Raw genomic sequence first — 16,952 nt, 5'->3', positions numbered from 1 at the left:
TGAACATACTGAACTGCAGTATTTATCTACTACATAAGGTTACATAGTGTAGGGAACAGAGAAGACTGTGTTCAGTGTTTTTTTTTCCTGTTCACCAGGGGATTAAAAATGCAGGATTGCAGGAAACCCTTGTTTACCCTTCTCAGTGCTCTACTGGACACACTTTTATTCTTACTAAGAACATGTGAGATAAGTTCTTAGATGAAATATTGCATACCAAAGGTTGAATACGGATTAAATATGATCTTTCTGTCAGGCTGTATGCGTGTTAGTGTACTGCTTCTATTTCTTTGATCCACCACAAGAGCTCTAATTACTGGATGTTTGAAATAATAAAAAACAATTGTGTGTAAAAATCTCACGGCAGCATGAAGATATTGTCATTGGAAAAGCCAGACGCCAACCATCACTTCACAGTGACTAAGGGCACTTTCTTTGCCCATTTCACTGCTCAGTTGATACTAACTGATGCTAGAAGAGCTGTTTTTACCGATTTATTTCATACACACGCTGCAGTAAAAGAGACGTATGACTTGTTGGAATGAACAAATTGTCTGAAGGTCGGGGATGTAATAAACTGGCAATTCTGACAAACCTGCAAAGAAAAAACTGGCATAACTCTATATAACCCGTAGAAGTGCGGGTTAATACTGATTTTAAAACACTAACTACAACATAGCCTGCAGAATAACAGCAACCAACATTCAACACTTTTAGTGGTTTAGACTGGAATTAATCAGATGTTATAATTAATATATAATGCCTTAACAATATAATCTTAATATGACATATGAAATCAAATTAAGGATTCATTTCAACAACACACTGGAACAGCAGGTAGAATTGCTTTCTCGTACCTCCAGGATCCCAGTTCAGATCCTCAGCTCAGGTTCCTGTCTATGTGACATAAGAGTTGTAAGTGTGCAAAATTAGGGCATTATATAGAGGACTTTGCAACAGCCAAATGCCACTGTTATGAACTACCTCTATACAACAATGCTCCTTCCACATCAGGAGAGGCATGTTCCCGGTAGTCAGATTTTTGTTTATAACAGGTGATATAAATACACCTGCACTGATAATAACTAGATAGAGACTGCTGTGAGAGGTTAATGTGAATGTACAGTGAGACACAAATTATCACAAATCAAGATCTGTCACATCTTAAAGAAAATGTGTTTTGTTAGTGCTATTGCTCAATTTTAGATCTACTTAGTCTCAAGCAACTGTAGATATAGTAATTGTTTATATAGGATCTAATGCTTAGTTGTTTAAAATGGTGAAAAAACTATTGTGTGCAAAAATCTCAAAACAGCATGAAAACACGAGACATTGGGAAAGCCAATCGCCAACCATTACATTACAGTGACACTGTGGGCTCATTTCAAGTCAAGTCAAGTTTATTTCTATGGCGCTTTTCACAACAGACATTGTCTCAAAGCAGCTTTACAGAATTGAACAGTTAAGGTGAACAATGTGTATTTATTCCTGATGAGCAGCCATGGCAACTGTGGCAAGGAAAAACTTCTTTAGATGTTATGAGGAAGAAACCTTGAGAGGAACCAGATTTAAAAGGGGAACCCATCCTCATTTGGGTGACCTCAAGAGTATGATTATAGTCTTTAAACAATACAGAACACTGAAAAATGAGAACTAACATAAGCACTGGAGTGTAAGATTATGAGTAATGTCCTTTTTACAGTCTTATACAGTCATTTGTGTTTATAAAACTAGGAGCGACTGAGCAACTCATAAAATAGCTCAACATTTGCGATCAAGCGATTTCACTGGTTTGTTAAACACTAATAATGATGTAACAATCATATTGTAAGATAAAAAATGTGTGACAGACACATAAGCCATTTTAGTTAAATCACTTAAGCACATCCTGTCTCATGCAAGTCCAAAAGCAAGATAAATTGTTCTGAACTTCACATACACACACACTAAATCATGACAGGACAATATTTAAATGTAGTGAGAATTTTCATCTTTAGCGGTTGTGCTCCAAATAAGTCTCAAGTAAAGTAAATTATACTTATTTGTTATTTTGTTTGAACCTTAACAAATTTTTTATAAATACGTAAATAATAAGAATATTGGCTCCAGTTTGTATGTTTACCTATAATAGTATTTCTAGAGAACATTAATCTAAATTGTATACTTACTCGTGCACATATCTAACATTGTGTATATCATTAAATAGCAGAATGTAGTTAAAAAATTAGAAATCGTGTAAATAACTGCACTGCTTCTGAAAGGAGACACTGAAAAAGATTTTACCTTCCATGGTCTCTTCTAATATTCTCACTACAATAGACATTCTGAATAGATGTTTGTGTCACCATCTCTCATGATGACATCAGCCTATGCTGCGAGTGGCCGAGTGTGTGTACTTTTATTTTAGAGATAAAAAAGTCAGCTTTTATTTAAGAAAAAAGCAATATTCACAACTTGTTAAACAAGCAGCTGAAGGCAGATTATTCTTCATCGAGTGGGCATTATTGCTGTTTTTTTATTCACGAATCTATCTAAATGCACAAACAACATTTACTTTAACACTGCACTCTGTTTCTCCCAGCAGCCATTTTTAATGGACTTTGTACATTACATATTCAAACTGTCATGAGCAACAAATATCACGGTGAAGGTTATTAACACTATCCTCTATGATACTTCAGTGAGTCACATCAGTGATCATTTGAAGAGACTATACAGTGAATTATGTAAAATGTTTGGCAGCATTTCACCTGATATTACTGCAGTAAATCACAGCGGGTCCTTATGAAGAGTCAGGAGTTTTTCATAAATCTATTTAGGGGAGCTGCAACTACAGAGGCTTTCTGGCTGATAATTAGACTTGGGCCGTAGCCTTGCTTTATAAAACACTGTAATCTTTTTTTTTTATCAGTTTTCTAAAGGAGACTGCTCAAATGTAAATATAGTCTTATATTATTTATTGCCTGTGATACTGGGGTAATGAAAATGTAAAATATGCTAGCACACTGGCCTGCACAAATAGTAACTGATGACTTCCATGCCTTTTATTAGCAATAACATATAGTGTTGGATGCTTTTTTGAAAATTGAAATGGAGAATGTGTAAATGGACTGAATATGCAGTACTGGGCTCATTTTTATGTCAGGAAATATTAGAAAATATCAAAACATGAGCTTGGGGCTCTAGCGTGCCTGTTTGCCTGATTGTTTCTATGTCTGTCTATCTGTGTGTGTGTGTGTGTGTGTGTGTGTGTGTGTGTGTGTGTGTGTGTATGTGTGTGTGTGTGTGTGTGTGTGTGTGTGTGTGTGTGTGTGTGTGTTTTTCTGTTGTTATATCTTTCTTCCTGAATGTTTGTTTCTGTGTATGTGTTTATCTGAGCATTTGTGTGTGTTTGTGTGTGTTTGTCTGTTGTTATATCTCTGTTCCTGAATGTGTGTGTGTGTGTGTGTGTGTGTGTGTGTGTGTGTGTGTGTGTGTGTGTGTGTGTGTGTGTTTCTGTTGTTATATCTTTCTTCCTGAATGTTTGTGTATGTTTCTGTGTATGTGTTTATCTGAACATTTATGTGTGTGTGTGTGTGTGTGTGTGTGTGTGTGTGTGTGTGTGTGTGTGGGTGTGTGTGTGTGGGTGTCTAGGCAATGTTCTAATGAGTTCAGTTTTAAAAGGTGAAAACTATAATCCATCAGCACCCCCCTCCCCAGTAACCCTGCTGAACCCCAGGTCCAGCATCTATTTGAAGAAAACCAGAGGTTGCTTGTCCCGCACGGAAATCCCTCCTCCCCATATATAGGGCTACAGGAGAGATACTACATCCTGTGTTGACAAAATGTAACCCCAGGGCTTATATCAGGTCAGTATTTCAGTTTTAGCAGTGAGTTAATCAGTGTGACGTCGCTCTGAAGGGTTACTAGTTGCTGATAGACAGAATGGCCATCCATGTTTCTTTATTTTCATTGTTTCGTCAGAGAAGCATAGACTTATAGTCTTCAGTAAGTTTGTTGGAATTACTAAGCCAAAGTTGCTGGAGGGCAGGTTTCTCTTGAGCAGAAACAAAGGTATTAAAGGCTCGAATGGCTACTGGCCCGAGGAAGGTCTTGCTAGCCTGCATTTTTTTTTTAATGAGAACAGCTGCTCCCTCTGCTCCTTAGTTCACATGCATGTTTGCTTAATCATACAGTCTCCCCTGCAGGGTGAAGATAATGTGGGCGACTTAGGTAGCATGAACCCAGAAAGAGAGCTTCAGAGGGTATATGAGATATAAGAGAGAGAGAGAGAGAGAGAGAGAGAGAGAGAGAGAGAGAGAACTCCAAGATAGTGATAAAGAGAGAAAATATCTGTCATGATCTGGATATCTATAACACACTTAAGAAAATAGAAAAAAAAATAGTGTCATGATTGGGAGGATGTTAGTAGCCTCAGGTTTTGAGGATTTCAATGCTATTTATTCTGACCAAAATAGGAAAACAGAGAAACAAAGGATAGATGTAAGATACTTGTTTTATGAAAGATGGAAACAGTGGTCTAGCCCAGGGCTATGAGGGCTATGAGTCTTTGCACCTGTTAGCCCTAGACTTTTCAAACTTGAACATCCATGCAATAGTTTTAGTACACTTTTTCTCCCACTCCCAAAGTAAATACTCCAACTTACTAGATCTTGAACGAAGTGCAATTTGCTTATTATTTATTCAGGATACATTCTATGCCTAGAGGTTTATGGAGACTTACCCTTATACCAGATATGGGCCTTCACTGTAGCATTACAATGTAACTTTACTGGAGCTAATGGGTCGAAATATGTTCCAGCATGACAATACCGCAGTTTTTTTTTATTATTATTATTTGTCACCTACACAACAATAGATGTTACAACATGCAGTGAAGTGTTTTGTCAGAGCTGTTGGGATTATGACAGTAAACAATAAAGGGGAGTAAATCTGGGACAAAACAGATGAATTTGTGTTTGTCAAGATTGTGTCTACATGTATTATGTTGAGTCCGTGATTTGCTCATTTTATGTGTAGTATACTATATATATTTTGTTCTATTCTTCTTGAAAGGTCTCACAATTTTATCATGTATTTGTCTCTTGTGTTGTTTCTTGTTTCTTGGGTGATTTCCTGCTCCTGACTTGTTGACAAAAATTGTGTTATTCAGTGTTGTCTGCTTAATAGGAACAGTTTTGCTATAATTGCTTAGGACAACAATATTGTCTAGTAATACCCCATAATTTCTCCTTGTTTTGCCATGATGATGCCACGTTTTTCACCATTTGTATTGCTCATTAGGTACAAACATTTGGGGATACATTTAGGTTTATAAATTATATGAAAAAAATGTCTTTGTTAAATGTGCTATGTACTGACTTATGATTACTTGTATCCTATGCACATTTGGTCTATCAGCAATGCTAAAGAAATCCTAGGTATGAATGACGTCATGAATGTGAAGCAATGAATTTATGTCTCTACAAGGGTGTATTCAGACCAATGATCATAGAATAGAATTCAGATCCATGTCAATACAACTAAAGTTATTAAAAATGTAGTTGAAATAATTAATAAATACAGTATCTCACAAAAGTCACATTTCAGCAATCATTTTTATACTTAAAATGTATCTTCTCAAGGGACAATACTATAGAAATTAAACTTGGATATATTTAGGGTAGTAAGTGTGCCGCTTGTATAGAAGTACAGATTTACTGTCCTCTGAAAATAACTCACCATACATTAATTACTGTCAAAATAGCTGGCAACAATGTCCTGCTCATTATGTTCATGTTTTTGTCTGCTTGACAGGACCATTAAAATTTGTGTATCTTGTATTAAGGCAGTGCTTTGAGTACAATTTTCTTCAGTTCAACATGGCACCACATGGCAGAGAACTCTGAGGATTTGAGAATTAGAATTGTTGTTCTCCACAAAGATGACTGAGGCTATACGAAGACTGATAGCACCCTGAAACTAGGTTAGAGTACAGTGGCCAGAGTCATACAGAGGTTTTCCAAAACAGGTTCTACTTGGAACAGGCCTCGCAAGGAGCAATTGAAGAAGTTGAGTCCTCGTGCTGTGTGTCAGGTGCAGAATCTGGCTTTAAAAAACAGACATATGAGTGCTGCCAGCATTGCTTTAGAGGTTACAGAAGCGGAAGGTCCACTTGTCAGTGCTCAGACCATATGCCGCACGCTCCAACAAGTCATATGGCATGGCCGTCATCCCAGAAGAAAGCCTCTTCTAATGCAGGCTCACAAGAAAGGCCACAACCTGTCCAAGAGCATGAATTACTGGAACCATGTCCTGTGGTCTGATGAGACTAAGATAAACTTGTTTGGCTCAGACGGTGTCCAGCATGTGTGGTGATGCACTGGTGAGGAGTACCAAGAAAATTGTGTCTTGCCTACAGTTAAGCATGGTGGTGGTAGCATCATGGTCTGGGGCTGCATGAGTGCTGCTGGTACTGGGGAGCTGCAGTTGATTTAAGGGAAACATGAATTCCAACATGTACTTTGACATTCTGAAGCAGAACATGACACCCTCCCCGTTAGAAACTGCATCAAAGTTTAGTTTTCCGATATAATAACGACCCCAAACACACTGCCAAGATGTTAACTGCCTTGCAGAGGAAGCTGAAGGTGAAGGTAATGAAGTAGCCTGACACTTTGGACACACTTTTGTTGGCAGTAATTTAGACAATAATGGCTGTATGTTGAGTTATTTTTCGAGGACAGTGAATCTGTACTGCTATACAAGCTGCAAATTGACTACTTTAAAATATCTGCAAGTTTTATGTCTATAGTATTGCCCCTTGAGAAGATATAATAAAATGGTTGCTGTAATGTGAGGGGTGTACTCACTTTTGTGAGATACTGTAAATAAATGAAGCAACAGCTAAACTGTGTGCAAAGTCATGATGTTAATAAAGCCATTTTTTACACAGTATACATTTCTTCTACTAGGCCTTTTCTGCACAATTTAGCATAAAAAGGTTTTCCATTTGAAGGACCATTGTGATAATTTATTTCAAATTCTTTTGTAACCTTTAATATCCATATCATAGATACCTGTAGCATTGTTGCGTTTTGCACAACACTCTCTATTCCAGTTAAGTGATAATTATAATGAATTGAACATTATGCCTAATTTGGCTTTACCACCTGTTTTACCTACATATATTCACTTAATAAAGTTACACACATTATGACAACAGCTTCTTGTTTACTCCACAGCTGTGTGTATGCATATGTCTTCATCTAGATTATTTATCTATGCTTGAATAAATCATTTACAATGTTAGTAAGGAAGCATGTACCAGTACAAATATCACTGCACCTGATTAAATCTTTAGTGCTCCAATTAATAAGATAATACATTCATTGCACTGCGTGATGAAGCAGTTTGATTATCTGTCCTGACAAGCAGAATTCAGTGCTGAGCTCTTAATACTAGAATTAGCAATGGAGCGGCGAGCAGTAGTGTTTAACTCCTTAGCTCCTTTCACTCAGTAAGTATGTAATCATGAATATTAATATTAATTAGCTTAAAATAGGCCCTTCAATATGTTCATCTTTTTTTTACTTAATCTGTGTCTACTGCATCTATATTGTGTTTGGCTGTACAGTGTGTTTGTGAAATTGAATCAGAAAATTATTTTCTATCAAACTAATTTTAAATTTTACTTATAAGACTTCATTTTGTTAACATTTGTTAGCACTGATAGTGTGAACAAACAGGATTGATACATTGCAAGTACTATTTATTTGATTCATGTTTGTCTAAATGTTTGATCAAGCCATGTTTTAAAATAAGTATGCATAAATTAGTACAAATGAAAGCTAAACGGTCATGGATTTCATGTATTAATGCAACAAAGATCTGTTCTTTGTTGTTAGGTTTTTTTTTCTTTCTTTCAGGACTGTCTGGATATAATAATCAGGGTTACTTTGTTTTGTTTTGTTCAAATCAGACATGAGCCTCTTTTATATGTGCTCCTGGATCATATCTAGTATGTTGCAATGACACATGAATAAAAACAGTCTGCTTAGAATTCATGTGGGTTTTTCCCAACACGTATGCTAATATCACTTTACTCATCATCATCCAGTGTTGGCAATTTGACAAAACAACAGTGAAGGACAACAACAGTAGTGATTATATTTAAAGGAAAGATAGAGTGAGAGAAGGAAATTGGTTATTTGCTTGATATTTGGCAAATCGATTCAAGCTAAATTGAACTTGAGTAGACAAAGCAATTGCCCAAGAAATCTATGTACATATGTGTGGTGTTCATAAGGATAAGGTCATTCAAATTACACCGATTTGTATCGATTGCGGTTATGAATTTGAATTGTCGTGATAGTCAGATGCAATATGAGCAATAAAAAAATCTGAACTGTGCAAAGAATCTTGTAATAGCATTAGAGCATGTCTGAGCAGCAAATGTAAATATTGGAACTTGCTGTATAGTGTCCATTATGAATTTTGCCAGTTAACAAATATAGCAAGAATATCCATTTACTGCCCAATTGCCTTTTCTCACTAAAGCAGTTTTCTCCAAATCAGATACAGTAACATAAGGTGGAATGGTTTGTGGCGTATCTCAGGCCTGTACAAATAGGTCATTTGAAAGAGAAGCTCCATTCTAACAAACCTCAGACAATCTGAGATGACTCATAATAGCCACTTCGGCATGTCGAAAGATGCACGACTCAATTTCACTTACAACGTTACAAAGCATGAAATGGTGTAGGCCCATGTTCAAGGCACAAGGCTAAACAGCAGCCAAGTGCTAACTTGGCTTGTCAAGCTTTGGCCCAGATGTCAAAAATTGGCTTCTGAGACAGTGCAGCAGAGGCAAAGAGTGAGTGGAGTCAGTCTGTGTCCTTTATAGTCTGATTTTGACAGCAAGCGAGTTGAAACAGAAGCCACTGAGCCCTGGAAGTCTGGCAGAGTCGACATACCCACTGGGAAACTCAGCACTTATGGGCAATTAGAGGGACCCACTGCTGTTGTTCTTAGGCTCTGTGTGTTAGTACTAAACTGTAAGCATACCTCACAAACATTCATACTCCTTCGGATGCATTCATCCTGTGATCAGAGGGACATGCATTTGCACACACACACACACACACACACACACACACACACACACACACACACACACACACACACGCGTGTGCACACACATTTTTGCTTGGTTTCTCTATACAGGACTATAGACTTACTGGAGACTGAGCGGAGGGGCTGGTGGTTATCATGGTGTCATGGTGTTATGAGTGGCTCCTTTAGGAGATATTATTCCGCCCCATGGCTGCCCTTCTGCACTCGTCTGCTGTACTGAGTCATATGATACACAGCTGAGGATCAAGCACACTGCAATATACTGTGTGGTCATGTGATGTCCTTAAATAACCGAAATCTTAGCTCGCTCGTTGATTTCAGCTTTTCTGCTTATGAATAAAAGCTAGCCTTTCTTCCTTTGCATCACTGTCACTGGGTGGTGCTGCTTGGTGCCATAACAAATCAATGATCCCAAGTTTTGTCACTGCCAAATTAGCTGCGCTCTAACAAACTACCCATATCATACCTTAATGTTTGGGAACCGTTTTGCCGATGTACCACAAATACTGTATTGAAACCACGTTCAATGTCACTGACTAGAATCACTTGTTTTGACCAGAGAGCATGACAGTCTGCCTGGCTTTCTTTCTCTTTTATCACAAGAGTGGCTTTTTATGTATATTTTATTCTCGTCAAAGAAAATTCATATTGGAATTTTTAACTACTTATCACTAGTATCATATCTACTAGTCTCCAGCTCTCTTTCCTACTTTCCTACTAACAGAATTAGGCAATGGGGAACAGATACAGGGAATGGATCGTTCTGGATTCAGATTCATACCATACTGTGGTATACATACTTTCTATACTACAGAGTCTGGTACTAAAGTGTACTAGCCAAGAGACATGCTGAGAGATATTAACATTGAACTCATTTCACACTTTTCTCTAACTCGGCAGGTCATAAATCCTCCCTCCTTCAACTGGATGGCCCCTGCTGGCACTTTCACTAGCTCACACATCGCATGTCTGGGTGCTTGCAAGCAGCCATGCTGCGCCGTAACAGAGAAGCACTGTGTTACTGAGCGTGCTCTGGACAGTTGACTAAATCACACAGCACTCTGTATGGGAGCTGAGGAAGAAGACTATTTTTCTTTAGGGGCAGCACAGGAGAGGCGACAGGCTCTCCTTTAGAGTTAGACCATATTGATTTACAAGTGTTGTCTTGTCTACCCTATGGTGAAAATACTGAAGGATCATGTTGTAATGGCATCTTGGGTCTTTCTAAGTCTTTTTTCTTGAGTGACATCAAATTTTTAGTGATTTACCTAGACTGAGACTAAATATTAAGGGTTTCTGAGCAGTGGCATGATAGTTGTTTTGCATTGTTTTCTCCAACAAATCACTATTCTTTTGTTTTGTCCACTTAGCATGCACTCTCCAGTGTATTTATAGTTGTGTGTATATAGCTCAGATCGTTGTGTTTTTGTGCTTTAATTGGTCCTGCTTTATTATTTACTATATGCTACACCATGTTACTGCTCATGTTATATGAAGGAATAGCAATAAAACCCACTTCACTTCTTGAAATGTTGTATATTTGGATGTTGGGGAGCTTGTACACATATGTTACATGGGATTCTATTGTTTCCACATGTGATCATGTGAGTAATTTGTGAAAAAAAAAAAACATGAAGCTCCAGTTCTTCTTGTTTTGCACTGAAAATGGACATGTCCATTCAAGCAAGCGTGTAACATCAACTGAAAAATAAGGCACATGTTTCAAGTCAAGTCAAGTTTATTTCTATAGCGCTTTTCACAACAGACATTGTCTCAAAGCAGCTTTACAGAAATCAACAAAGGTGAATGGTGTGTATTTATCCCTAATGAGCAAGCCTAATGAGCGAACCAGACTTAAAAGAGGAACCCATCCTCTTTTGGGTGACATCAAGAGTGTGATCATAGTCTTTAAACAATACAGAACACTGGAGAATGAGAACTAACATGAGTACTGGAGTGTACGATTATAAGTAATGTTCTTTCTACAGTCTTATACAGTCTTTGTGGTTATAAAACTAGGAGCTACAGAGCAACTCATATAATAGCTCAACATTTGCGATCATCACAGATCCAACAACAGCTTCTCCATGCCAGAGCCCTTAAACACTCCAGGAGGTCCAATGTCAAAACTCCACATGAAGTGGGATCCAATTGGCACTGGTACGTCTCTAGATGTTTCAGAATGTTTGCGGGTTCGGCATCTACTTCTTTAAAGGTCCATAATCTTCATGAGGTGGGACGTGACTGGGACATGTGAACAATGTGATTTCTCATGTACTGTTTTCTGTTAGTGTGCCACTATACTGTTTGGCTATAAAGTATTTGTTTAGATGAATATGTACAGATTTATTTGTTAATCATTCAGTGGAGCAAGAAATTTGGTATTCAAAAAACGTATACTACCAATTCTGACTGTAAATTTACACATCAACAGACTAACTGATATTAATCTTGAACTTAAAGACGGACACCATGCATGGGTTTCTAAACTTTTGTATATGGATTATAATGTGAAGCTTAAAATGGTTAGTTTTATTGCGTCCACAGCTTTTAACAGACTCTGTTATCAAGAGCAATTTATAGAAGTGCTTTGTAGTCTTTAAGAAAAACACTAAAAGCGAATGAGCTTTGTGAGGATCACACTTTGTCCATAAAGGCTGATTTAAGAAACTTTTAAACATTTTTGTTCGGTTCGACACGCATTTACGCACAACTTTACTAAAAGACTGATAAACACAAAGTACTTTAACAGGATGCAGAGTTTTACAGAGCATGCATATACATTGCACTTCTGCAGCTTTTCCTGACCTTGTTTCTTCTTTCTGTCCGGACATTTGCCTGTGTAGGCATACAACTGTGTCATATTTGCACAATGTAAATGTAAACTGTATTACTGATCTGTTTTTGAGTTGCCACGCAACCCGCCGCTTTAAAAGGTCTTTATAAGAGATATTTCAGATTGATGGCTTATCAAACTGTGCGACCTCTGGTGTCTTTTCTCAGCCTCAGAGGGAAATACTTTGAGAAGTTACCTTTGAAAATAAAGAACAGAAGAAGAAAAATGGACAGAGCACTTGGAAGCTGGCAGAAAGCCTGCCCTCTTGTTAGCCTGCCTCGTTGTTACGCACAGAGCACACACACACACTCACAAAGAGGTTTGATTATTGAGATGAACGGCCATAAACTTGCTATTTTAACATGGTGGAGTGACCGAGCTGTGAAGTACGAAGATGCCTAGGTTTTAAGCTCACGGGTGAGAAGGCTAAATGGGTGTAGAGGGATTCAAGGGCTTAGTTGGGATAAGAAACTGGAATCAAGATAGTCTCTCTCTCCACCCTAGGGGCTTTCAGCAGTGCACTTTCCAACAGCCTGTGACAAAAAAATGTGAGATACTTTAAAAGGAATCTGTGCACTGTCTAAACATTGACAAGCGACTTGTAAAATATTTACAAACAGGCATGATTAGTGGAGCATGCTTTTACTGGAGGGTATCTATGCACACCCTACACTTTCATAGGGACACCTGTATACCTGCTGCCATTACCCAATCAGCCAATTATTTAGCAGCAACACAATCATGCAGATAGAGGGTTAGAGCTTCAGTTAAAATTTACATTAAAAATCTGAATGAAGAAAACGATTATTTCACTGATTTTAAGTATGGCATGGTTTTTAATATTAGTAGGGCTGGTTTGTGTATTTCTTCAACTGCTGGTCTCCTGAGAATTTCACACACAACAGTCTCTAAGCTTAAAAAAGGCTGACAGGAAGTCTTTTGAAACTTAAATAAGTAATTTCTGCAACACAATGGTGGTGAGCAGAAAAGCATCTCAGAACGAACAACATATCAAACCTTGACATAGATGCTTCCAGTGCTGTCAGCCAAAAACAAGAATCTGAGGCTATCATGGACACATACTCGCTGAATCTGGACAGCTGAAGACTGTAAAAAAAGAAGAGCAGGAGCTTTACATGAGCCTTGCCTTTAATGACAGCAAAACAAAAATAAACTAAAAAAAAAATAGCAGATATACAGCTGTGAAACAACTCAGCAGCCTTGGTCTTTGATTTATTATTTTGGGAACGAGAGAGGATGCTGTGTGAGTGGGGGCAGACAGAGAGACCTGGAGCACAAAATAAGCATTCTATGCCGGCCACACGAAATCAATTACTTTGAGTGGCCAGTTCAGCTAAACCATTGACAATGCATTGAATCAGCTGATTAACTGCAGAGACGTTACTGTGAAAATACTCAAGAGAGCCAAATTTTATTCACAACTTCTTCTTTTTTTTCCCCCGTTATGTCTCATCGGTCTAGTTGAGCTGTCAGCAGTTATATATTTTCCTCATTCGCCATGTTTTTCTGAATATGTTTCTTTATTTTTCACATTGAGTTTCCAAAAATCAACCCATGTTGATTTTATGAATGTGCAGTCAACACTCGCCTGGTTTCCTAGAGCATGATGACACATTGCGCTCACGGAAGGAGCACGCAGCTGTGGATAATAAGGTGTGTTGTGTCACACTTCGCTGAGCTATGACTGTGGGAAGGCTGGACGAGACAACTGAAAAATATGGAGATTAAGGTGGGATGTGTTGTTGTAGGTTTTAATGACATTTCCTTGCGTGTTTAAATATTTAACAGTACGTTCTGTAGAATCTCCCAGAACACACTGTATTGTTCCATCCCAACATCCAAGAAAGAAGAGCAGTCTCATTTTCCTGGAGATACAACATGATTTTATTACTATGTAATCAAGTGTTTAAAGGCATGTAGATGTTTTAGGCAAAAGTGAGCTTAATGTCAGGATTATGGACGGGACTAGGTTTTCCACATGCCCCTTGTTCCTCAATGTCACGTGTTTGTTTGCACACCTGATTCACGTTGTCTGTCATTAACACTTGTTTATATACAGTCACAGTTCACCCTGTTTGTCATTCGTCTATTTATGCTTGTTTGTGTCCATGCTGTCACAAGGTTACAGTTTTCTCTGCACTGCTATTCAATTGTGCTGAAACATAGAATGCAATGTTTGTCAAGCTGAGCTGATTAATGCGTCCGTTTACTTTCACTGATCATGAGTACTGCTAGCAGTTTAACTAGCGGTTAACTAGTTTAGCTGGTATTCAGAAGTGAAGCATGACAAATCTCTACACCACATTTCCCATTTTCACATGAGGAATTCTGAGTGGAATTCCAACATCATGCTACAGCTACAGAGAATGCTTTATTCTATTGATGAATACAAGAAAACAAGATTCTTACAACATATATTTTGTTTGTACCCTATGCAAACCAGAATTTAAACTTCTGTCATAAAATGTTGCCGATATTTTTTTTCCCAGTTAGCCGGGTTTTTTTTGTAGACTGTGATGTAACTGACTACTTTAGCGAATCAGTTGCATTGTGAACACCATATTATAGTACACATGTTAAAGTATTTCTCTAAAGAACTCTAAATATCCAAATATGCCAATAGAAGGTGGTTGTAATTATAAGATATGAAGATACTACCCCTATATTTTAGAGTATAAACTTACACACAAAAGTGTCATTTATAGACATTTTTTAGATACGTATTTATGTACTGAGAATATATACTTACTAGCCACTTTAACAAGAACCTCTGTACTCCTTCTCATTCTCAGTGCAATTATGAAATCATCCAATCAGGGAGCAGCACAATCTGATAAATCTTGCAGATACAGAACCATTGCTTGGCAATATTTCTCCAATTTTCAGTAAGCCTGTGCCCCCTGTAGCCTTGACTAAAAGGAATGGAAGCTAATGAGGTCTTTTAGGATTGCTAATGTGCTCTGAGATGGAATATGGCACCAAATAATGGTTATATGGGTTTCAATTGGTGTTTAATCAGCTTGACCCAGTCTGGCCTAGCTCCCTTGACCTCTCCCATCAAGAATATAATTCCAAGCACAGAATTGCTGCCCACTGGATGTTTTCTGTTTTCAACACTATTCATTGTAAACCCTAAAGTTTGTTGTGAGTGAAAATCCTAAATCAGTCTAAAAAATTCACCTGTTTGGCACAAACAACAAAATGCCACAGTCATCTTACCACATTTAGTGGTCTGATGTGAACATTGTTACAAGCTTTTTGACTTGCTTAAACTGAAAAAAGATTCAATGAGCAGGTTTACAGGTGTTCCTTTTTAAATGGCCGGTGAGTGTATATGTGAATGGATTTTAAACATTCATTGATCATTGTATTTAACTGATCAGTGCAGAGTTATATCAATTATTTCAAGTTCAGTCTCAAGCATTCAAGTCTCAGATGTACCAGGCAGAGTGAGGAATTAGTAGCATACTGAAGATTTAAAGCAGGGAATCCCCCTTCCTTACACTCGCTCAAACAAAAACCTGCACACACCTTCCCAAATTGTGATCCCTTCTAAACCACACCACAGTTTGGCAGCTACTCCAAGGCCTGGTGGTAATGGTGCACTGGTGCCAGACTTCCAAGTCCTTACGCCCACTCTCTTGTAGCTCCAGCCCATTACTCACACCACAACTCACACATTATTCATGGTCTCATGGACATCTTCCATTTGATCCACTACTTAGGCGGGCCTTGTTGCTTCTGTATCTTTAATTAATTGTGTTTCTTTCTGGGTACGCTAATGAAATATCGAAGGAGCCGCTTCATAGTGTGCACAGTACATGTGGAAAAGAAGCATGTTGCGTCCTCGCTATTTTCTGGATGAAGCGGTCTGATTTGGGCCAGCTGTTGCATATTTCGCAACACACACATGGACAGATGTGCACTGCAACAGTCGGCGTGGATCTATTTGGTCAGACGTGTGATTATTTATGATTACAGGAACAGTCTCTAGTCATCAATTGCATATGTTTTGATCACAGGCTACTTTTTGGGGGCTGATTTCAGTTGCTTGTTAAAGTACACAAGTATGGAAACAGTCAGAAGAAATGGCCGGAGATGTCATTTAAAAAAATCATCTGTTGTAAATGTACAATGTCTTTATGAGTGCTTAAGGTTTGGACATGCATTTGTAGTGCTATAGCGTCAGAGGTACAGAAACATGTTTACAACCAGCATATAGACTTCCTTTTGTAGGTTACGAATTGTAAATACTCTTATGCAAAAAAAAAACTCTGCTCGAGTATGGCTTTGTGTCTCAGTGGAGGTCCTGGGGCTGCTCTGTGGGAATTGACGTAAATAGTTGGAAGAGACAGAGAGACCGAGAGAGCAAGCAAACTCAAAAATGTTAGATAAAGCAGAGAAATTTCCTCCCACATTTACACTAGTGACTGTCCTATAATGATTAATGCACATGAAAGGTATTGTCTCCAATGTCTCGTATAAAACATATGAATAGTCACTGCAGGGAAAAGGCATGAGTAAAATGTATAATACATTTGTGTTAAAGATGCAGTTTGTGTAATTGGCTGAGGGGAGTGTGAGACTGTGCAACGGTGTGGAAAGACGTCTGGCAGTGATCTACAGGAGTCCATTAATTACTGTATGAATGCTCCTCTCACATCTCCCAAGTGCTGCTGCCATAGAGAGAGAGAGAGAGAGAGAGAGAGAGAGAGAGAGAGAGAGAGAGGGGAGAGGAAGATGGGTCACTCTGTCTTCCAGAGCCCACATCCATGCCAAGCTCATAATGACTAAAACCCCTAATTAATCTTGCTATCATGGGTAACTATAAGACTATATAGATGAATTACAGTGCTAGCCGCAATGGGGACTGTGTGTGTGCATGAACGCATACAAGCTTGTGTACGTGTATGTGTGTGCTTGACTACTGAGTCGAGTTAGGACAGTTTCAGACTAAGGATTTTCTTGTTTAAACATAGGA

This window comes from Silurus meridionalis, chromosome 8, assembly GCF_014805685.1.
Source record: "Silurus meridionalis isolate SWU-2019-XX chromosome 8, ASM1480568v1, whole genome shotgun sequence".
NCBI classification, from domain to species: domain Eukaryota; kingdom Metazoa; phylum Chordata; class Actinopteri; order Siluriformes; family Siluridae; genus Silurus; species Silurus meridionalis.
This window is presented reverse-complemented; position numbering follows the sequence as displayed.